Below are 23,770 nucleotides of genomic sequence, written 5' to 3' on the forward strand. Positions count from 1 at the left end.
TACACATAGATATAAACAATTGCTTTAGGTAATAAATACATACAATTGACAGGGGCCTTGACAATGTGTGTTTTGGGATAAATCACTGTCTGAAACCTGAACTAACACAAGGACATGAAGACCCTTGACACATAGCATCTATCTCAGGAGTCTCAAAAGCTATTGACATGCAAAACTCCAGACCATGTGCAGATGTCTTTCTGGGAGTAGAGCTGGCAGGAGGAAAGGCTCCAGCACTGCAACAAAACCCAGGCAAAGAATACCAGAAGAACATCACTGCAACCTTCCCTTTGGAAGCCACCCTAGCAACAGACTAGAGAAGGGCAACCAGAAAAGCATGTGGAATCTAGAACGAAAGCACAGACATTTGCTGCCCAAGCACATGTGTTGCCAGTGACAATGTAGCATGTGCACAGAGTACCTAAGCACATGCCATCCTTCCTCCTGAGATGTGTATTTCACACTTTAAACCTGAGCTATGTATGGGTTCTCTCCACTCTGGAGAAATCCTGTTCTCTGTAGTGTATGGATCTTAACTTACCTCTCCTTATCTCCCATCATTTGCCATTGCAATTCACTGTTCATTGCTCCTAGAATTCTTTTCCTTAGTACGGCGGGTAGGGCGTTTGCCTGCACACAGCTGACCTGGGTTCGATTCCTCCACCCCTTTCGGAGATCCTGGCAGGCCAAGAATATCTCGCCTGCACAGCAGAGCCTGGCAAGGTACCGTGGTGTATTGGATATGCCAAAACCAGTATCAATAAGTCTCACAATGAGTGACGTTACTGGTGCCCGCTCAAACAAATCGATGAGCAACGGGAAGGAGAGATAGTCAAAGGGTGTAAATACATCTGGTTCAGAATGAAAAACTGAACATTATGACAAAGTAATGAACAGTAGTGGTTAGCAGGAAAGTGGATTTTCCAGCACTGGTGAGATCTTTGGGATCATAGAAAAGATTTGCATACCAAACTGGGCAGATGGAGAAGGTAGAGTTTACTGTACAATTAAAGGAGGGCTGAGACACTCCCCAGTTGCCCAAGCTCCTCCTTTATCCATGAACAATTGCACTTCTCCTTCCCATGACATTTACCTGTCCCATGTATGACTTCCCTATCTTGTCCCACACAGTCTATTCTCCTGTGAACCATGACCAAGTACGGTCCCTGCATCACTCTATCTGTATATGCTTGCCTCAGTGTCCAGCCTTGTCCATACATGTGTGGGCAGCATCCCTGTGCTCTGTACCTGTCTCTGGCCCTCCCAGCTGTACCCCCAGTTTCTGTCTTCCATTCCCAAGTTTTCTAGTCTCTAGCCACGGTCATGAGGGCGGGTGTGAGACTCCTGTGCTTAGTATCTGTCTCTGCCTGGGGATTCAAGCCTCCCCTGGACATCTGAGCCCTGCCTGTGTTCTGCTCTGTCTGGGCCCACAAAATCTGTCTGAACACTGAACATCTGTCCAGACTGGAGGCCTAACCAATCCTGCAGTCTGCAAATAAAAGACACAGGGAGAGTCAGGGAGGGTGTTACAGAGAGTGAGGAGAATGGGTGGAAGGAGAGAGTGTGGCTAGGGACCTGTTTTACCTGCTGCCCTAGCCCACTCCCAGCTGTTTCACCTATTCTGATTGGCTACCTATTCCATGGAGAGATTTTCGGTGACCAGCTAATTTCCCCTGGCTCCATCCTTCCATCCTGTGGTATCAGTAACACCTTTAATATGAACAAAATAAGCTATAAAATAATTAATCATTTGGAGTCAAAGAGTCTTAGTTGTGTTCATTGGTAGGTAGATGACAAAATTCCATGAGTTTGTTTACTTTTCAGGGTTTATTTCTCACTGGCCAATTTAAAATATTCATAGCACTGTCCTGTTGTAGCACTGTCATCCCATTGTTCATCGATTTGCTTGAGTGGGCATCAATAACATCTCCATTGTGAGACTTGTTACTATTTTTGGCATATCTAATACACCACGGGGAGCTTGCCAGGCTCTGCCATGCAGGAGGGATACTCTCAGTAGCTTGCCGAGCTCTCCAAGAGGGACAGAAGAATTGAATCCAGGTCGGCTGCATGCAAGGCAAATGCCATACCCACTGTGCAGAGCCATTTAATAAAGTGGCCTGGCTACTGGCCTTCACTTGGGTAAACCGTGTAGTGTTTGTCACAGCCTGTGTCGAGATTCGTTTGGTTTGGTTTGCCTTTGTTCTCTGATGGATGCTCCTCTTTAACGCTAACCTCACAGCCAGACACTGGGATAGTAATCATAGGGCGTTTCCTGAAGTCTGTAAATCTGACCTGTTCACCGTCTGCGTCAGCATGGGCTGCAGCCTAAAAACACCAGCTCTCTGGATGCCGCATCCAGCACTGGGCCCCTGGATGGCCGCGTTAGTGAACCCCAGTTCAAGGTCTCAGTATGATGTTTTGGTTGCTTGGTGCAGAGACCTGCTTCCTGGTGGCTGTGCATGGAGACACTGCTGCAGTGCCTCTGTCACACTCATGCATTTTCCACCTACTGCTTCTTGCCTGTTGTGATCTGTCCTTCGCCTGGATCCTCAGTCTTCTGAGGATCTCAGGATTCTCAGACCCTGGCAAGCATCCTCTCCTGCTGTACCTGTACCCATCACAGCTGGGGAGACCTTGTGGAAGAGGGCATATAAGTTCTGATCTGCCCTAAGCAACCTTTTGGAAATGAGTTCTTTGGCTATGCCCAGGGCACATGCTATGCCAGGCCTCGAAGATGCAGTCACAGGAGTTCTTGGTATTTTCTCCAACACATCCCGTCGATGGACATATAAGTCAGTGGGTGATCATGACCTCCAAGTGGTCCATGAAAGCCTCCCGGGGGAATCTGTCCACTGAGGCTCCAACAGTCTGGACCCCTGCACTGGACTCCCAGGCCTCACTGCATAATATGTCAATGGCTTTTTCATGATTGGTGTTCCTAAACTACCTCATTTTCAACTATTTTTATATCATTAGTCTAGTATTCTTTCTGTAATAAATGTTCTTGCTTTAAAAAAAATATTTACTATGATGGCTTTTCCTTTTTGATCTCTTTAATGACTCTATGTATGAAATTACCTCTCTTGCTCATTGCTTTTTCTGCTTGATTTTCTTGTTAGCTTTTTCTTTATAATATTTTTAATTGTCCTTTTAAAATCTTTCCATATATACATGTAAATCACCATGAAAACAGTTTTGGTGTTGCTGCTGTGATTTTCAAATTAATGAACTTTATTGATTCATGAGAAAAGTTAAAAGGAAATGATTTTTTCCTTTCACATCATTATGTATTTTATTTAGTTTAATAATACAATTTCACCACATTAATGGGAAAATAGTATTCCTTTCATTAGATACAAAGGTTTTTTGTTTTGTTTTGTTTGTATCTCGCCATCTAGCTAATGATCATTTAGGTTGCTTTATGTTTATGACTATTATTAGATATAGTCATAAACATGAGTGCAATAATTTTTACAATTTATATTTTCATATTCTGCACATCAATTTCTAGGAATGGTTTTACTGGATAAAATAGAATTTTCCATTTTTCTATTAAAAATAATCATATTATTTTTAATTAAGGCAGGACCTACTTATTTGCTTGTCAAGGTTATTTTCCCCCAATACTTATTGAACATTTTACATTTATTGTCCTTTGTTCTCATTGGAGAGCCTTAGTAACATTAATATTGACTTTATCTTTCAGTTTCTGCTGGTCATTTTTATATATACTTCGGAGTAATGATTTTCTTTTGTTTACTTTTGAAATTAGAATAATTGCTTTTTAGTTATGAAGCTGTGTGTAATTTATGAACTTTACATATTAAACATTTATTAATGTGTAATTATATTGCTGTGTAAAAACTTTTAAATTCTAATATAGCCTCATTTGCTTATTTGCTTATTCTTACGTCTGCTTCCCTTGGAAATAGAGTTGAGCCTTGCTCTTTGAGTGGATGTTCCCCGAGAACACGTCTCTTGTTTTTTTTCTCCCTGTTTCTTCACTGCTTTTATCCACTAAGAAGAAGCCTGTGTTCTCTCTCAGATGCATACTTCTCTCTTTCCTTCCCCTCACATTTTTATAAATATGTTTCAATAAAAACTATCTTCCTTTGGTGCTAGAGCAATATTACAGAGGGTAGGGTGCTTGCCTTGCACATGGCTGACCAAGGCTAGATCCCTGGCACCCCATATGCTCCCAGAGGAGTGCCAGGAGTAATTTCTGAGCACTATGGGTGTGACCCCAAAGCAAAACCAAAATGCTATCTTGACTCAACAAAACAGAAAGAAAGAAAAAAGGAAAGAGGGAATGAACGTACAAAGAAAGAAAGAAAGAAAGAAAGAAAGAAAGAAAGAAAGAAAGAAAGAGAGAGAGAGAGAGAAAGGAAGAAAGAAAGAGAGAAAGGAAGAAAGAAAGAGAGAAAGGAAGAAAGAAAATAATAGATTATAGACAAGGTTTCTAAAACATCTCCTACATAAAGTCCAGGTGTACCTTCTATGTTATTCTTTATAACTTTGTGTTTTAAGCCCTAAAATTTAAATTCTTAATCTACTTTGATTTAAATTTTGTGAATATTATTGAATAGTGGTCAAATTTTGGGCCATGAAGGTCTTTACTTAGGGTTTACTCCTGGCATGTTCGGCATTGTTCCCTCTCTGTTTACATGTGATCTTTTAGTTTTTGACAACATCATTTTAAATAAAATGTTTACATCTCCATTATAAATTAACGTCCAAGGACATATGATCTTACTGCCATATATCATAATCTCTATTCCATCCTAGTGTTCTGTGAGTCTAATATTGGCCCATTACCATACTGTTTAATTAATCTTGTAATTTTGTTTGAATTTACCAGAAGCTATACTTCTATTTATTTTCTTAAATCATAAATGTGTACTCAAGGTCTTTTGAAGTTCTAGAAAAATTTCATAATTTTCATTCTTTCTTAATTGAATATGGTCTATTACATCATTTATAGGAATGCTGTAGTCTTTTAGCAAATGACTGAAATAGCCTATTTGTGTTTGTATCTAAAACATTATTTAAAAATCATAGTTTACATAAACTCCGATTACTCATTCTTTTCTAGGCAGCATTTTTTTACAGTTAATATTTTAGTTTTTATTTATTTATTTATTTTTATCGAATCACCATGTGGAAAGTTACAAAGATTTCAGGCTTAAGTCTCAGTTGCACAATGCTCAAACACCCATCCCTTCACCAGTGCACACATTCCACCACCAAGAAAAACAATAAACCTCCCTCCCACCCCCCAACCTCACAGACCCCAACCCCGCCTCTGTAGCTGATAAATTTCACTTTACTTTATCTTTACTTTGATTACATTCAATATTTCAACAAAAAACTCACTATTATTGTTTGGAGATTCCCCCCGCACCCCAAAGTTAGATCTGCTGGAAAGCAAAAATTTGAAAATTTGTTTTCCATTGCTGAGAATTTAGAGATATGAGGTCATGTGGCCACAATAGCGGCCATGAGGCTTTGGATTTCTGTATTTTAATATTTTAGTAATTAAGTACAGAGAAATTTCTGCCAGAGTTGCATCATTGCTAGATTGTACCTCTCTGCTATATTATATTCCACATATCAGTGCAATATTTCTATGTCTGTCTCTTTCTTTCTGACTCATTTCACTTAGCATGATACTCTCCATCTCCATCCACATATAAGCAAATTTCATAACTTCATCTTTTCTAAAAACTGCATAGTATTGCATTGTGTAGATGTACCAAAGTTTCTTTAACCAGTCATCTGTTTTTGGTCACTCCGCTTTTTTCCAGATTCTGGATATTGTAAACAGTGCTGCAATGAGCATAGAAATGCAGATGTCATTTCTACTATACCTTTTTGCCTCTCCGGGATATATTCCAAGGAGTGGTATTGCTGGGTCAAATGGGAGTTCAATTTCTAATTTTTTGAGAATCGTCCATATTGTTTTCCAAAAGGGCTGAACCAGTCGGCATTTCCACCAGCAGTGAAGAAGAATCCCTTTCTCCCCACATCCGTGCCAACACCGATTGCTTTTGTTTTTTTCGATGTGGGCCAGTCTCTGTGGTTTGACATGGTATCTCGTTGTTTTGATCTGCATCTCCCTGATGATTAGTGATGTGGAGCATTTTCTCATGTGCCTCTCAGTCATTCGGATTTCTTCTTTGGGGCAGTTTCTGTTCATTTCATCACCCCATTTTTTGATCGGGTCGGCAGTTTTCTTCTTGTGGAGTTCAACCAGTGCCTTGTATATCCTTGATATCAACCCCTTATCGAAGGAGTATTGGGTAAATATCCTTTCCCATTTTGGAGGCTGTTTTTATACTTTGGTCACTGTATCTTTTGAGGTGCAGAAGCTTCTTAGTTTAAGGTAGTCCCATTTACTTATCTCTGTTTTCACTTGCTTGGCCAGTGGTGTGTCAGCTTTGAAGATACCGTTGGCTACAATGTCCTGAGGGTTTTGCCGACCTTGTCTTCCATGTACCTTAGGAATTCTGGTCTGATGTTGAGGTCTTTAATCTATTTTGTCTGACTTTTGTACATGGTGATAGGTGGATATCTGAGTCCAATTTTTTGCATATAGCTGTCCAGTTTTGCCAGCACAATTTGTTAAACATGCTTTCCTTGCTCCACGTCACATTTCTTTCTCCCTTATCAAAGATTCTTCAGGTGTTCAGGTCTGACCTTGTCCGGACCAGGTGCTGTTCGCGCATCTTTACCAGTGAAATGGCGTGTCGGATTTCAGAAGGGAGAACGTTGGGAACGACATATCCATCCTGTGGAATTTGGTATGTGGGCAGGTGGACATGGCTGTCAAAGAGATCTGAGTAGAAGTCATGAATAATTTTCTCCATTGCCTTTCTAGAGGATCTGATAGATCCATCGGGACGTCGGAGGGCAGTCATCTTGCTCTTGTAGTTGGCGAAGGACAGGCGAGTGTTGCAAATACTTTTTCCGGCTTCTGCTGCAATGGCCAACACTGCTGCTCTTCTCTCTTTGAGGTCTTCCTTTATCGCATCTCTGCACAGCTTTGTGAGCTCGGACATTAGCTTGTGGTTGCCTGAAGCTCGCGCCAAACCACGTTGATGTAAGAGCTCGAGAGTTTTCGAAGACAGGCATCTGTTTGTGGCTTTCTTACTCTCGGCATTCTTCGCACAGACATGGAGGTGCTGAACCAGTTGATTGTATTCCTCGTTGATGTTGTCAAGGACGGCATCTTCCCACTTTGCTGAAATAGTGCTAAAGAGCTCCCAGTTTGTGGTCATTCTGGGAGTTGTCTTCTTTAGACTTAAATTTTGCAGAGTATTCTCCCCGCTCTGTGAAGTAGAATTTTGCACGAAGGAGACGGTGGTCCGATCCGGTTTGGAATTTTGGGACAACAGTGATATTGGTCAGGAAAAACCTTCGATTGAATATGATGTGGTCAATTTCATTGTGGAACTGTCCACCGGGAGACTTCCATGTCTCATGTTTAGATTTGGCCTTCAGGAACTGTGAGTTACCATGGATGGTCTTGGTCAAAATGATGAATTCAGACAGTCTCACCCTGATTGTTCCATTGTAGGCCATGTGTCCCAATGTGGAGTTCTTCGGGCGACCTTTTTGGACCTATCTTGGCATTAAAGTCACCAACAATGATCTTCTAGAAGGTGTGGTCTTCATTATAGAACTTCTCCAGTTCCATGTAGAACCTCTCAATTTCTTCTTCATCTAGTTGGAAGTTGGTGCGTAGGCGATGAAGATAGAAACTGCAGGCAGTGAGCCACATCTATTCAAGCATAATCATCCAATTCGGGTTGTTAGGCATTTGAATGAATCGATGCTCATGGGCAAGTTCGTGTTGACAAGGACACCAACGCCACCAACACCTTTGTTGTTGCATGTTCCAAGGAACAATTTTTCTCCAGTGTCAAAGATGGCGTGATGTGATTGATGTGTCCTCATTTTGGTCAGACCAATGATGTCGTACTTGATCTTCTGCACTTGCACCATCAGGTCCTCTATGGATGCTTCTGATGCCAGTGTCTGTGCGTTGAAAGTACAGACAATCATTTTAGTCTTTCTTCGTTTTGGCAGTCTAGTTCGTCCTCGAGATTTTTTCAGCCTCTCTTTGCTCATCTTTCTTAACGCTGCCGTATTGGGGGCTCTTTCGGTGACAGGTGGAGGAGGCCAATTTTTGTTACTGAACACCTGAAGAATCTGCCGCCAGTACTCATCAATACACTGACCCGACTCTTCACACTACCTGTCTGAATGCAAGGTTCCGTCCCAGTGGAAAAACAGTAGGACTGTTCTGTTGTACAAGAAGGGAGACATCCAAGACATCGGCAACTATCACCAATCTGCCTGCTGTCTGTAGTCTACAAGTTGTTCACTCCTGTCATCCTGAATAGAATAGGCAGAACACTAGATAAAGGACAACCATACGAGCAAGCCTGGTTCCGAAGGGGATTCAGCACAATAGTTCATATCCACACAGTGACCAGACTCATTGAAGTTTCGGGAGAGTTCAAGATGCCGCTCTGTCTAACATTCATCGACTTAAAGAAAGCCTTTGATTCTGTTGAGACTGAGGCGGTCATCGAAGCCCTGGCCAAACAGGGAGTTCAAACTCAGTATATCAAAATCCTCTGCAAGCTGTATTGTGAATTCACCACCAGGATCTCACCATTTTACAAGGAAGTGATCATTGATGTAAAGAGAGGGGTGCGGCAGGGTGATACCATTTCACCGAAACTCTTCAGTGCCGCCCTTGAGAACATCATGCGAAGACTGGAATGGGAAGGAATGGTAGTGAAGATAGACGGTCGGCAATTACACCACCTCTGCTTCACTGATGACATCATTTTCATAACACCAACCATTAGCCAAGTGGCACAAATGCTGACCAACTACGACCACGAGTGTGGAAAGGTCAGATTGCAGCTGAATCTCAACAAGACGATGTTCATGAAAAACAAACTGGTCCCTGAAGCTCCATTTGCTCTCAATGGAACAAACATTTCCGAATGCAGCAGCTATGTGTACCTGGGTTGAGAAATCAACATGAGGAATGACTTGGTGCCAGAACTGCACAGGAGGAAGAGAACAGCGTGGAATGCCTTCAAGAGCGTCGAAGTGGTGGTTAAGAGAACCTCCAACTCCGGGCAAATCTTTTCAATTCCACCATTCTTCCTGCACTAACATATGCCTCAGAGACCTGGGCCCTACTCAAACAGGATGAGAATGCTATTAGGGTATCCCAAAGAGGTATCGCAAGAGCTATGCTGGTAATATCATGTCTCACTCAAGTGAGAGAAGGAATCCGGAGTTCTGACCTCCATTGATGGTCAAAAATCAGGGATGCTGTCTCCTTTGCCAAGACATCAAAAATCAGATGGGCCGGTCATGTAATGCGATTCAGAGACGACCGCTGGACAAGAGCTTTTACCGACTGGATTCCATGGGACGTCAGAAGACCTCGTGGCCACCCACCAACTAGGTGGTTAGATTTCTTTGTCAAATCTCTGAATGAACGATTTGAGGCTCTCCCTATTCCTGGTGCAAGCAGATATCATTGGGCTGCACTAGCTCGCGACAGGGACAAATGGAGACATTACTGGCGCCTCCTCGAGCAAATTGAAGATCAACGGGGCTACAAGTGATATAAGTGATATCAAAGATTAGATGATCATATATTTGGGGTGGTGTGTCAGAATATTTAACCCTGTTCCATTGGTCTGAAACTCTGCCTTTTTTCCAGTACCATAATATTTTATTTACTACGGCTTCGTAGTAGAGTTTGAAGTTGGGGAGGTTGATTCCTCCCATTTTCTTTTTCCCAAGAACTGATTTATCTATTCGTGGGGGCTTATTGTTCCATGCGAATTTCAGGAGTGCTTGTTCCTATTATTTGAACAATGACAAGGGTATCTTTATAGGGATTGCATTGAATTGGTACAATGCCTTTGGCAGTATTGCCATTTTGATAATATTAATTCTTCAAATCGATGAGCAGGGGATATCTTTCCATTTCCTCATGTCCTCTTTAATTTCCTGTCATAGAGTTTTGTAGTTTTCATTATACAAGTCCTTTTCCTCCTTAGTTAAGTTGATTCCGAGGTATTTGATCGTTTAAGGCACTATTGTGAATGGGATTGCTTTTATCATGTCGCTTTCTTCTCTCTCATTATTTGCGTATAGGAAAGCCATGGACTTTGAGGTGTTGATTTTATAGCCTGCAACTTTACTATACAAGTCTATTGTTTCTAAGAGTTTCTTGGTAGAGGTTTTAGGGTTCTCTAAGTATAGTATCATATCGCCTGCTAATAGTGAGAGTTTGATTTCTTCCTTTTCTACCTGAATGCTCTAAATAACTTTTCTTGCCTAACCGCTATTGCAAGTACTTCCAGTACTATATTGAACAGGAGTGGAGAGAGTGGGTATCTTTGTCTCGTCCCTGGTCTCAGAGGGAAGGCTATTATTTTTTCCCCATTGAGGATGATGCTTGCTATAGGCTTATGGTAGATGGCTTTAACTATATTGATGAAAGCCCCTTCCATACCCATTTTGGCCAGAGTTTTCATCATAAACGGGTGCTGGATCTTGTCAAATGCTTTCTCTGCATCTATTGATTATATGGTTCTTATCTTTTCTTTTGTTGACATGATGGATTATGTTGATTGATTTCCGAATGTTAAGCCATCCTTGCATCCCTGGGATGAATTCCACTTGGTCTTGGTGTATGATCTTTTTGATGAGTTGTTTTTCTTATTTTTTCTTTTTTTTTTTTTGGCTTTTCTGGGTCACACCTGGCAATGCACAAGGGTTGCTCCTGGCTCTGCACTCAGGAATTACCCCTGGCGGTGCTCAGGGGACCATATGGGATGCTGGGAATCGAACCCGGGTAGGCTGCATGCAAGGCAAACGCCCTCCCCGCTGTGCTATCTCTCCAGCCCCTTTTTGATGAGTTGTTGAATTCTGTTTGCTAATATTTTGTTGAGAATCTTTGCATCCGTGTTCATCAGTGATATCGGCCTGTAGTTTTTTTTTGTGTGTGTTGTCTTTGTTTGCTTTTGGTATTAGGGAGATATGAGCCTCGTAGAAACTGTTTGGGAGGGTTTCTGTTTCTTCAATTTCCTGGAAAAGCTTTAGAAGGACTGGAAATATGTCCTCTTTAATGTTTGGAAAAATTCACTAGCGAATCCATCTGGACCTGGGCTTTTGTTTTTGGGAAGACATGACTACAGCTTCAATTTCATTCATATTAATAGGACTGTTCAGACATTCCTGGTCTTCTTGGTTCAGTCTTGGGAGATTATAGGAATCCAAGAATCTATCCATTTCTTCTAGGTTCTCTTGTTTTATGGCATACAGATTTTCAAAGTAGTCTCTGATAATCTTTTGAATTTCTTTGGTTTCTGTTGTGATGTTCCCCTTTTCATTTCTGATTCTGTTTATAAGGGTTTTCTCTCTTTCTTTGTGAGTATTGCTAATGGTTTATCAATCTTGTTTACTTTCTCAAAGAACCAGCTCTTGGTTTCATTGATCATTAGGATTATCTTTTGGTTTTCCATGTCGTTGATTTCTGCCCTAAGTTTTATTATCTCTTTTCTTCTGCCTGGTTTGGGATCCTTTTGTTGGTTCTTTTTTAAAATCTTAAGCTGTGAAGTCAAGTTATTTATGTTGGCCCTTTCTTCCTTGCTGAGGAATGCTTGCAGAGCTATAAATTTTCCCCTTAACATAACATGGCTTTAGCTGCATCCCACAGGTTCTGGTAGCTTGTGTCTTCATTCTCATTCATTTCTAGATACCATTTTATTAGAAAAGATAGGGAAAGACATTTTTTATTAATCAAGGGATATGTACAGCAGGAGGAAATCACACTCCTAAACGTGTACGTACCCAATGAGGGACCAGCAAAATTCCTACAACAACTGCTAACAGACCTTAAGAAGGACATTTTGAGCAACACAATAGTAATTGGAGACTTCAACACCGCCCTATCACCCCTGGATAGATCAAGAAGATTAAAACCCACCAAGGAAATACTGGATCTGAAGGAAGAAATAGAAGAGAGAGGGCTAATAGATCTATACAGGGCTTTATATCCTCCAAAAAGGGAATACAAATTCTTTTCTAGTGCACATGGAACATATTCCAGAATAGACTATGTGCTGGGCCACATAACATACCTCAACAGAATCAGGAAGATATACATTGTACCAGCTATCTTTTCAGACCACAATGCACTGAAGATAGAAGTTAATCACACACAGACGCAGAAAACCAAATCAAACACCTGAAAATTAAACAACTCAATGTTGAATAATAAGTGAGTCAGGAAGGAAATCAAGGAAGAAATCTAGGCAGCATGTAAGGGTATTTTTTCTTAAGAATAAAAAGTGTCAGTATCAACTTCCTACATCCTATTGTCTCAGATCAAGCAGTATGTTTCATAAGCTACTTGAGAAATCAAAGTAGCAGTTGTCATTGAGGTGAATTGGATTTGTAAGAGGGAGGGAGAAAAACCTTCTGAAAATATCCAGGTATGTTGATGATATAGGGTCACTCCTCGGGTGCTCAGGGCCCAGCCATCGGGGCACACATCACACAGCCTTACAGTGCTGGGGATCAGACTCAAGGCCTTGTACCTTCCGGGCATGTGCTCCATCACAGGATTCATTTTCTTGTCCTGAAATGTATCTCATTTTAGCTGAAATAGTTTCCATTTAATAGATTATAAGATTTGTTTTTTATAATGATAAAACAAAATTGCTATAGGCTCATTTTTATATCCTTTGATGTCCCCTTACATTATCATTTGAGAATAGGAAAACTGAAAGATACTTGGCAAAATCATCACTGTTACCAATGATTATTTACCTATAGAATGCATTTCTACTAACATACTTATTTTAGCTCAGTTCGAAGGATGGAAAGATGTAACTTTACGGGAAACAGCTTGTCTGGTACTGAGAAACTAACTCACTTTCCTCATCATTTTGTTTTCCAGTCATTCAGACTTTCAAAAAATTGTCAAAATTGGATGATCTTGTGTCATTAATTACGTGGGGCAATTTGTACATCTTTGTAAATAAAGATACTGGGCTAGAATCTGATAGATTAGATAATGTGTCATCTCTTGGGTTCAGAGGTTCAAGAACCTCTTTAAACCCTTGATAATGTATTGACATCTTTGAAACATTACTGGGAATACAGGAAACATGGACTGGAGCGATAGCACAGAGGGTAGGGCATTTGCCTTGCACACAGCCGACCCGGGTTGATTCCTCTGTCCCTCTCGGAGAGCCCAGCAAGCTACCAAGATTATTCTTCCCGCACGACAGAGCTTGGCAAGTTACCTGTGGAGTATTTGATATGCCAAAAACAGTAACAACAAGTTTGACAATGGAGACATTACTGGCGCCCGTTCAAGCAAATCGATGAACAACTAGACAACAGTGCTGCAGTGCTACATTTATAGGAAGTGTGTGGAATCTAAGTGAATTGCTTAAAATTGACTATGTTAATAATGATTTTATGATTATAAATTTTATCTATTTATAAGTGCCTTCCTAGTTTCTTTTGTCCGCTATGTTTTGTTAGTGTCATATATCTTTATAAGTTATAGATTTTTACTTTATTAGAGCGATAAAACAGGGTGTAGGGCGTTTGCCTTGCAAACTCTGGTTTGATTCCTCCGTCCCTCTTGGAGAGTCTGGCAAGCTACCAAGAGTATTTTGCCCACATGGAAGAGCCTGGCATGCTACCAGTGGTGAATTAGATATGCCAAAAACAGTAACAAGTCTCATAATGGAGACGTTACTGGTGCCTCTTGAGCAAATCAATGAACAATGGGATGACAGTGCTACAATGCTATGCTATTTAATTAAGTTACTAATGTTAGTGGAACTTGAGTGTTATTTAGAATTTTAGTATGTTATCCACAAATAATATCTGATTTATTTTTTACCTAATTAGGGTTTGACCAGAACCTTTCAGCATGTGGGCATTAATATACTTTTTGTTTTTCACATAATAGGGAAAAGTATTTTCTTTCTCATCATGAGTGTGATTTTTTTTGTTTTACGTTTAATTCCTATAATGTGCTGAGTAATGTTTATTCTATTCAAATTTTGTTAAATATTTAACCAAAAGAAGAAGAGAAGAAAATTGGGAGCCTTTATCTCCTCTCAGATGTAGAGGCAGTTAACGATGAAAAGGGTTAGATAAAATGAAGAGGAGAAAGGGAAGCCTGGGAAAGTAGTAACTGTCATCCAAAACTGATACTTGATATTTACCACACAGAAAACACATTTTTAAATAAAGATCGATTTAAGATTTCTATATCAAAGCTGTGGGCTGGAGCGATAGCACAGTGGTAGCACATCAATGAGGCATTTGCCTTGCATGGCCAGGGTTCGATTCCTGTGCCCCTCTTGGAGAGCCCGGCAAGCTACCAAAAGTATCTCACCCACACAGCAGAGCCTGGCAAGCTACCTGTGGCATATTCAATATGCCCAAAACAGTAACAACAAGTCTCACAATGGAGACATTACTGGTGCCTCCTTGAGAAAATTGATGAGCAATGGGATGGCAGTGACAGTAATATCAAAGCTGTATGCATAAGTTATGCCAATAAAAGTAGTTATCTCTATTAATGTGATTTTTGGAGGCAAACCTCAGTGGAAGTGATGAATGTTGAAGTTATTTATTTCACACCATCAAGTTCTCCTAGGCTAGCTACTCATCAAAATAATCTAGTAATACTTTGTCACCTATAGCTCTAGTAATTTCTGCTCAAGATGAACAAAATTCTCTGAATCTGCTCAAAAGTGCCTGAATATTCTTTTCAGATTAAGCAGTGACTGCTTAGCAACATTATTTCTCTTGTATGTCTGGGAAAGTCATTGATTTTCAGAATTGGGGTTATTTATTTACATTTGTAAGGATAAGAGCAATGACTTTCAAACTTTTGTGTATCAGAACAAAAATTATGCAAATAACCTGAAGAACAGATTAGTAATACCTAGTAAAACTGAAAAAAAACATACCTCCTCATTTCCTATGTATGGCTTATTATTTTCAAAATAAACATTTAAGATTGTGGACATAACACTATACATAATAATTAGAATATAAAATGCACTATTTGACCTTAAATATTGTAGTCAATAATACATTGTATTTATAACAATGAAGAACCATGCCTAAAATAAAATCAATAAGCTGATTTTACATTTACCTATTTGTGGGTTGGGGGATCATCACAGTAAAACCTAGTCAAAAATGTTCATTTGACTGTCTGACAGGGTCAGTATTAGAGAAAGAGATAGATCCACTGTCTTCCAGACAGCAAGAAAGGCTCTAAAGCCCCAACAGCAACCTTACCTTTAATTAAATACAGCTTCCATAGACTCTCTCCCTTCATGTACCTCACTTGTTACTAGTTACTACACAGAAGAATGGATAAACTTAGCACAGCAGTGGGCATGGAAGAAGTAGGTTAGGTTAACAATAACCTTCAGACTATGGGGATGCTCTATTCTTGGCGGGCTCTCCCTGTCAGTCTGTTTGTAATGTAATCTCTATAAGTATATCTAAGCCTGAACTTTTCCCTAGAAGGATGTTTCCTCCTTGGATCCTTGTGTGCAGTGATATTGTGATCTTGACAGAAACTAGTTTAGTTTCTCTCAGAATACTTGTTTAACCAAATCTAAGGCCAGTATCTATGGGGAATTTTCTATATCTCCTCCATTTTTTTAAAAAGGCTAAACTCTGAGATAGGTGGTCTATATTCCAGCAATGCATTTATCAATAGTAAAGTGTGGAGTTCAAAGAGAGATAATGGCTCTGCAGTGATGGGGATGGTTGTGGTGTCATCTATGAATCTGAAACATGTTCTTAAACATATCAATAGTAAGATTTATGCTGTGATTTACTTTAATAAGATATTCCTAGTGTTCCAATTGAGAGTATTGAGGCTATTGACCAATCTCTAGAAGCATTCTATTCCTCCTCCATTTCTTGTTTAACCATTTTCTTATGCAGCAATATAGCAATACTATTAATCATTGCAGATAGATTCAAGCAGAATACCATGCAGTGATATTTTTCTACCTTATTCTACGTCATATATTGATTTAAAAAAGTGTACTTATGCACAGTGTGTTTAAGTGGAGTCACAGAGAAGTCTAGATTGATATGTGAAATGTTCTTGTCAATGGCAGGCATTCAACTGCTGACGAGTGGTTCTAGGCCAGTCATGGTTTATCAATTGTTTAATACAAGTACAGCTTGAATAGAGTGATGCAAACTGATCCTACAGAGATTATAGCAGCCAAAATTTTCTTGCAATAATCATTAGTATTAAATTCCCAAGAATTTCTTGGAATAGATTCTCCATGTCTTCCACAGCTCTTATAATGCAAAGAATCCTAATGTATGAGCATACTCGAGTTGATTTTTCTGACACCCAGGTTTAATGTTTACATACGATGAAAAATATGGTGTAGATATTTGGCTCTGTAGCATTCATTTTGGGTATATAAGAAAAGGCATTCCTATCAATAAAAGTAAATTACTTATATAATCATTATATCAGACAACTTTATATCTCTTTGGGGCTAATAATTTATAAAGGGAAGTTATGAAGATAACACCCAAGATGTATTGCCCAGATCTACTATAATTTTTACAAAGAACTCATTCTTTACCAGTACCCCATCATTAACTCTCCTCTATCTAAGGTAAGGTCAATTTCCATAAGTGTATATTCCAGAGAAGTGAGGCGTCCCTCAGTGGTAGGATATCTGGCTCACTGAAAAGTCCATTTTTCCACCATAAGAAGCATTCTGATTATAGGTACCAAAGCCACAGGGTTCCCATTTTTATCCTCCCCATAACCTTATGTATCCTGTTTATAACTAATTTTTCTCAGAGTCATTTTATATCGACAGACCCTGTACACTTGACTTTATTCCATATTCCCAATAGGAGAGTGCCCAGCAAGGTGGTTTTTGAGCAGGTTGTTTAATTCTAAAGGTACCAAGCAGTATAGCAAGATTTTTTTGCTTTTATAAACATTATATTGGCTAGGTAATTGGAAGTTTTTTAGTGTACAGTACATTATATCACTACACTAATACAAGTAGTGAGTACTAGGAAAGGCACAGAGGTAAATAAATTGATGGTCAGCTAGCCACCAGGAGGTTTGAGAGAGTTCCCTAAGTGGAAGCTGTTATTCCACATAAAAAGGGTTCAAGTCATTTTCGCACATAAAATTAGAATAATTAGCATTAATTAGAAGCTCTATATTAGCTGGGTCAAAAGGTCAAATAAAAGGGGTGTTAAAAATATGAATCTGGTAAAGGTATTGACAAATATGAAAATGAAAAGAACAAGCAAAATATATTATAACCAGATCGTACAGAGAGTTACTGGTGGTTGTGGATCTCATAACTAGGAACAGGTGTTCTAGTGTATGAGGTACTCCCTGCTGCCTGAGCGGCATTTCTGTTTGTTGTACCACTGTCTCTCCACCTCTGAGATGACTACGAGGCACCACTGTTAGAGTTGTCTTTTTACCTCCATGGACACTTTTCTCTTGGAGTTGATCCAGCTCAGGTGTCAGCCCTTCAGTGTGAGGCATCTTATTGTTCCTTCAAGGGGAAAGGAATCTGGCTCTGGTCTGATTTCTGGTAAGTCTCTACATTTCCCTCTTGGAACTATACCAGTTGCATTCCTGTTAAGAGAAAAAATCTCACCCTAGACAATACATTATTAATGCCCTAGTTTTTGCTGAGTTGTCTTATAAAAAGGGCATAAAAAGAAACTTTGAGCTTTGTGAGTTATTAGTGAAAGGACATACTTTCCAGCTGCTTTTCATCCTTGAAAGTGGAGATTTAAAAAAATCTCCAAATAATGTAATATTTAAGTCAATATTTAAGGAGCTCATTCAATATTCAGCTTTTCCCCCCACCCTTTTTTAAAAAAAAGGTTTTTATGGTTTGGTGGAGTCTTTCTACTGTGGATGACTTTATAGGTTTTGGGATACTCTATGGGATAACTTCATACACAGCAAGCACAGAATTGTAAAGTCACTTAATAGTATGAGCTGGTCATTATGAGTTTTTAACTTCAAAGAGTTTGCCCACACAGTTAATGTTGAAAGTATGCTATATAGTCATGGTGTTTTCTGTACTATGAACTAAAGCATAGAAAACATTGGAGTAAGCATCGATAGATGCATGATAAAATCTCTTCATCATGAGGAATGTCCGTCTGCTAGGGACCACTTAACGTTGGCACTGGCCTTTTGACCTGTTGCCTGAAATATGAGATACAAAACTAATATGGCAACCTGGCCAAGCCTGGATGATGTCTTTAGCGTCTGACTGAGAGTTATTAAATATTTTAGAAAGGGTCTTCTGATTTTGATGCCATAAGTTATGTGATTTTCTAATTAAAATAAATAAAAGCTTGATATGTCTTAGCATTGTCCTCTGATCATTCTACAAGAAAATTAGACGACATGATATGAATGTTAAAATGGTGCTGTATGTACCTGCAAGGCAGCTGCAAGGAGGTTAATAAAATAGCAAATTTACAGTATGTTATTGGGACATTTAATAGCACTTTGGGGAATTGAATTAATAGTCTTCATAATGTGAATCAGAAATATTTAAAGGTTCATGGGAAAGGAAATGTAGGGCTGTAAGAATAGTTCTTAGTTCAAGATGTTGAGAATAAATTTTAGATATTTTCATAAAATTTTGTGCTTAGTTTTGACTATGACTATGACTCTGTTTAAAATCATTTATCATAGGATTTTGAATATTGAATAATTGAATATTGAATATCAAAAAATTCAAATAATTTTGCAGATACAACTTAAAGATCACCTTAGAATGGAATTGTGGAGTAAGTTTAATAGTAATATATGATTCCTGACAGTCAGAATTAATCAAAGCATATAACTTTCAATTACATATAGGATTTGGTAGTAAGAAGGGCATGAAATAAAGTTATTTTATAATAATCTATAAGGCCCCCTACACATTTTTGGATGAGCCTCATGCATGAAGGAACCGGCAGAGGAACCCACGTGTGTGGGTCCTGGGGCTGAGATTTCCAAGCCTGCTCGGATCGGGACTGGGCCTCTTCAGCCCAGATTTCCCATTTTCCAGTAGCTAGGTGGTCACACCCAGAAACTGCCCCAGCGCTGTGTAACCCCACCAATGGCCCAGAGACTAAAAGACCAAGCTCCCTAGTTCTTATAGCCTACTTCTCCTCTGGGAGAACCTGGCAAGCTACTGAGAATTTCCTGCCCACATGGCAGAGCCTGGCAAACTCCCCATGGTGTATCCATATGCCAAAACCAGTAACAATGATTTTGTTACACTTTGTTACAACAAAACCAGAAAAAGCCTCCAATGTGGCACCATTGGGAGGGATGAGTAAAGAGACCCTTCTAAAATCTCAGGGCTAGAACGAATGGATACGTTACTGATACTGCTCGAGAAAATCGTCGATCAATGGGATGATGATGATGATGATGATGATGATGATGATGATGATGATGATGATAATCTATATTTCTAGTTATTAGAAAGAATAATTAGACCACTCAGTTTAAAGAAATGTTTAAATCTTCAATGATCCTTTTTTCCTTATGTAAACTTCCATTTCCAACAAAACCTCAACTTGAAGGTAAACTTCCTAGTAGTTGGTATTTCAAAATGACCTGTTTATAGTATATGAATAATACCCAAATGTTGGATAACATTGGTTTGTCCTTTCTCCCTTGCCACAAGGAGCTTAGTTTTAGCCGGTTACACCCATCACAGTGCTCTTGAGTCACTCCCATTCTTTTGTTTATCTGTAATCTCTTCTCTGTGCATCAGATCCGTCTAAGAACACTTAATTGTATTGTGAGTTAACATTTTCTTTCTCCTCTCCTTATATCTTTTGAATAGTTTACTTTAAAGCAAGGTTCTTTTTGTATGGACAAAGGAAGACAGTTAATATTATGCTTTTGTAACTTGGGAGTTACAAAACAATTTACAAACAATTTACAGATGCACTCCGGGGCATCTGCTTCCTCAAGTTAAGCCTCAGGAGCCTTTAGTTCCTAGCATCCCAAAAGCAGGGTCCCAAGGAGGGACTGAATGGACCCAGGGAAAGCTGTGAGCTACCCTGCCATCGAAATGGGCCAGGCCAAAGTGCCACAATACTCAACTATAAGTTGAGACCACGGTCATGGATAAATGCTGTCATGATCCAAAAGTAATTATGGGATTAGGGCCCTGCTAGGGATAGGAAAAACTAATCTGGACTGAGCACTGTGGTCTGAGATTGACATGCCCAAGGAGAGCAATTTTATAAGCTTAATGTTTCTCTTACTATGTCGATACAAAATGATCAATATTATGAATGTTTATATGTTTGTTGGACAAGGAGAGAAGAAACACATCCATGGAATTCCACTTTTGGGTGGATCTTCCTGCTGAATGAGAATCTGTCCTAGAAGGAGCTTTCACTGAGGGAAAGCCTTTACCTCTGTTGATTGTATGACCACACCTATGTGTCAGGCCCAACCCCTCATGCTTTGGGTTTTAACTAAAACTGTAAGATAGGAAGGAGTTGGAAAGGAGAAACAGAAGGGAGAATCAGAAGTGAACAGAGATGAAATTGGAATAAACTGCAACTGAGACCAACCAACCAGGCCCTCGTTCCTTCCTTTGCCTGTCCTTTGCCATCAGCCTCCCCGGGGTGCGGGAAGTGGTGAGAGACTACCGAGCGTGGGCAGCAGAGACAGATAGCTGCTGCGCGTGGCCCTTCATATTTTAGTTTTAGTATATACACACCCAAAGACATAGAAACTAGGGCCAGGAGGACTGGTTCATGGTAGGAAGCTTGCCACAAAGGAAATGCGATAGGACAAAGAAGAGGCTACTCTGACAGTGATATTTGGAAATGATCACTCTGGATAAGAACTGAGTGCTGGAAGGAGGTAAGGCGATATGCATGATACCCTTTCAATAACAGTATTGAAAGAAAGTAAGAGAACAAAAGAGAAGAAAAGTGTCTGTCAGAGAGGCAGTAGGCTGGGGCAGGGCAGGGCGGGGGGATGAGGGCAGGAGGGAATCCAGGGACGTTGGTGTCAATAAAGGTGAAAACATGGGTGTTGGAATACTGTATGACTGAAACTCAATCATGAACTACTTTGTGACTATACATCTCATGTTGATTCAATGTAGAAAACAATAAAAATTAAATAAAATATTCTAAAGAAAAATTCCTGTTTACTCCCCGCACACACACACCTTTTTAATCTTCAGTCTGTTCGTGGGAAGAAAAGATTCATTAAGAACACAAGATAAATAGTGCTGCCTCAGGAACTAGAGATTTGTTCCACAATGGGAGGTTTGAAAAAGTCTCCAGCATTCTGGATTTTGATAGTAAGGCCTTATATCCTCTTTACAACTATATTAATTTATTAACATTTTATTAGGAAGACACATATACTATAATATACAATTTTAAAGTTCTTTTTCTTCTTTATTTAAATTTAAGAAAGACATTTAGAACACTCCTCTAAATTTTTACCAAGAAATAGCTATGGTTTCAGGTTATCAGGTTGGTATCTAAAAATAATTCAATATTTTCATTAACTACTCAAGATGTTTTGGACTGGAGAGATAGCACAGCAGGTAGGATGTTTGCCTTGCATCCGGGTTGATTTCTCCCTCCCTCTTGGAGAGCCTGGCCAGCTACCAAGAGTATCCCGCCTGCACGGCAGAGCCCAGCAAGCTACCCGTGGCATATTCCATATGCCAAAAACAGTAACAACAAGTCTCACAATGGAGACGTTACTGGTGCTCATTCGAATAAATCGATGACAGTGCTACAGTGCTATCATGCTACTCCAGGCATTTTAATTATGAAAAATCTCATAGACTAAATATTTTTAGATATTTTAACATTTCTCTTTATACCCTGTCTTCCAACTAAAAAAACCTCACTTGGAAATTATTATTATTATTATTATTATTATTATTATTATTATTATTATTATTATTTTGCTTTTTGAGTCACACCCAGTGATGCACAAGGGTTACTCCTGGGTAATGCACTCAGGAATTCCTCCTGGCAGTTCTCAGGGGACCATATGGGATGCTGGAAATCAAACTCAGGTCGGCCACATGCAAAGCAAATGTCCTACCCGCTGTGCTATTGCTACAGCCCCAGAAGTTGTCTATTCTTTTTTGGGGGTGACACCCAGTGACGCACAGAGGTTACACCTGGCTTTGCACTCAGGAATTACTCCTGGCTGTGCTCAGAAAACCATATGGGATACAGGGAATTGAACCAGGGTCGGCCATGTGCAAGGCAAATGCCCTACCCACTGTACTATAGCTCCAGTCCCACTCACTTGGAAAATATTAGCACAGATAAATTTATTTTACCTTCTACTTATTCAAAAATTTTGGAACACCAAGTCATTTTCCCTATTTAGATAGCAGAAGCCCATTCTGATTATTATAAACTTGTAGAATAAAATATTTGCATCCATATTATGGAAGACTTCATGTTTTAAACTAAAACACTAGTATATGAGCCATTATTTATTTAACACAATTATTTTGAAAGTTTTTCTTGACCAGGTACTTTAATAATTCTATTTAGAAGCAAAACAAACACATAGATCTAGAAATAGAAAAAAAAACTATTAGCTATTATTAATTTTTAGTTACTAATGTAAGAGAAGAATTATCAATGATTTTGAAAATACTAGAAAATTATCAATGATTTTGAAAATACTAGAAAAAAACATAATTCTTATGTTTTTTTTACTTCTGTTTATTTGTTAAACAAATAGTTTTTCATTGAAATTGGTTTAGGTGGAATTGGCTCAGCTTTAAATATTAAAGCTCTGAAACTATTTCATAGAGATATATTATCCCACTTTATTCTTAACTATAATAACATATTTTAATTTTATTCTTCAGTCTGTAGTTGTTTTTAAACAGCACAGGCTTCAAAACTCAAGAGAATCTCAGCTGTTATACCACTGTAATAGTGGAGACAACATTCCCTTATTTCTTGACTTTTTGATCCCCTTAATATTTTCCCAGTGAGAAATTGATGTTGAGATCCAAAAATTAATTTAGCAGCCTGAGCTTTCAAAGTCAATAAAATACATAGTGTACAATAGAGAATACAGTTACCAAGTTTCATGACAACCCAGGCTGTGTAATCACAAAATAAATGAGTGTGGTGGCAGTGGCAGTGGCAGTGGCAGCTCCTGCTCATCTGCCAGTGTGTTTGGTGGCCATGGGCCACTTCCCCACCCCAGCCTGCAGCCACCGCCAATAGACGCATGAAGGAGGTAACGGGGTTGCCAGGCTGTTGGATGATCAGCTGTTTTGTTTATTGCGTTCTCCCCACACGCCTGTTCCAGTCTCACTAAACTCCCCATGCCAGTCTCATGATGCCCCTCATTCCCATTTCCTCCTGTCCCCTATCTTGTCTCTCTGGCCTCCATCTCGTGCCTCCTCCTCCAAGCATGGGAGGTAGCAGCTACACCTAGGTCAAGTAGCACAATCAATGTATCAAAACCTTTCCTTCTGAGGAAAGCGCTAAGATAAGACAAAGACCTCCTGCTGACAGGAGATCTGCTCAAGGGATAAACTAGGGGTGTGTTTCTCCTTTCCTTATCCCAACAACCATCTTAGATTTACTTACTTATAAACAGTCTTTCTACTCATTT

This window comes from Sorex araneus, chromosome 2 (assembly GCF_027595985.1).
Source record: "Sorex araneus isolate mSorAra2 chromosome 2, mSorAra2.pri, whole genome shotgun sequence".
NCBI lineage: Eukaryota > Metazoa > Chordata > Mammalia > Eulipotyphla > Soricidae > Sorex > Sorex araneus.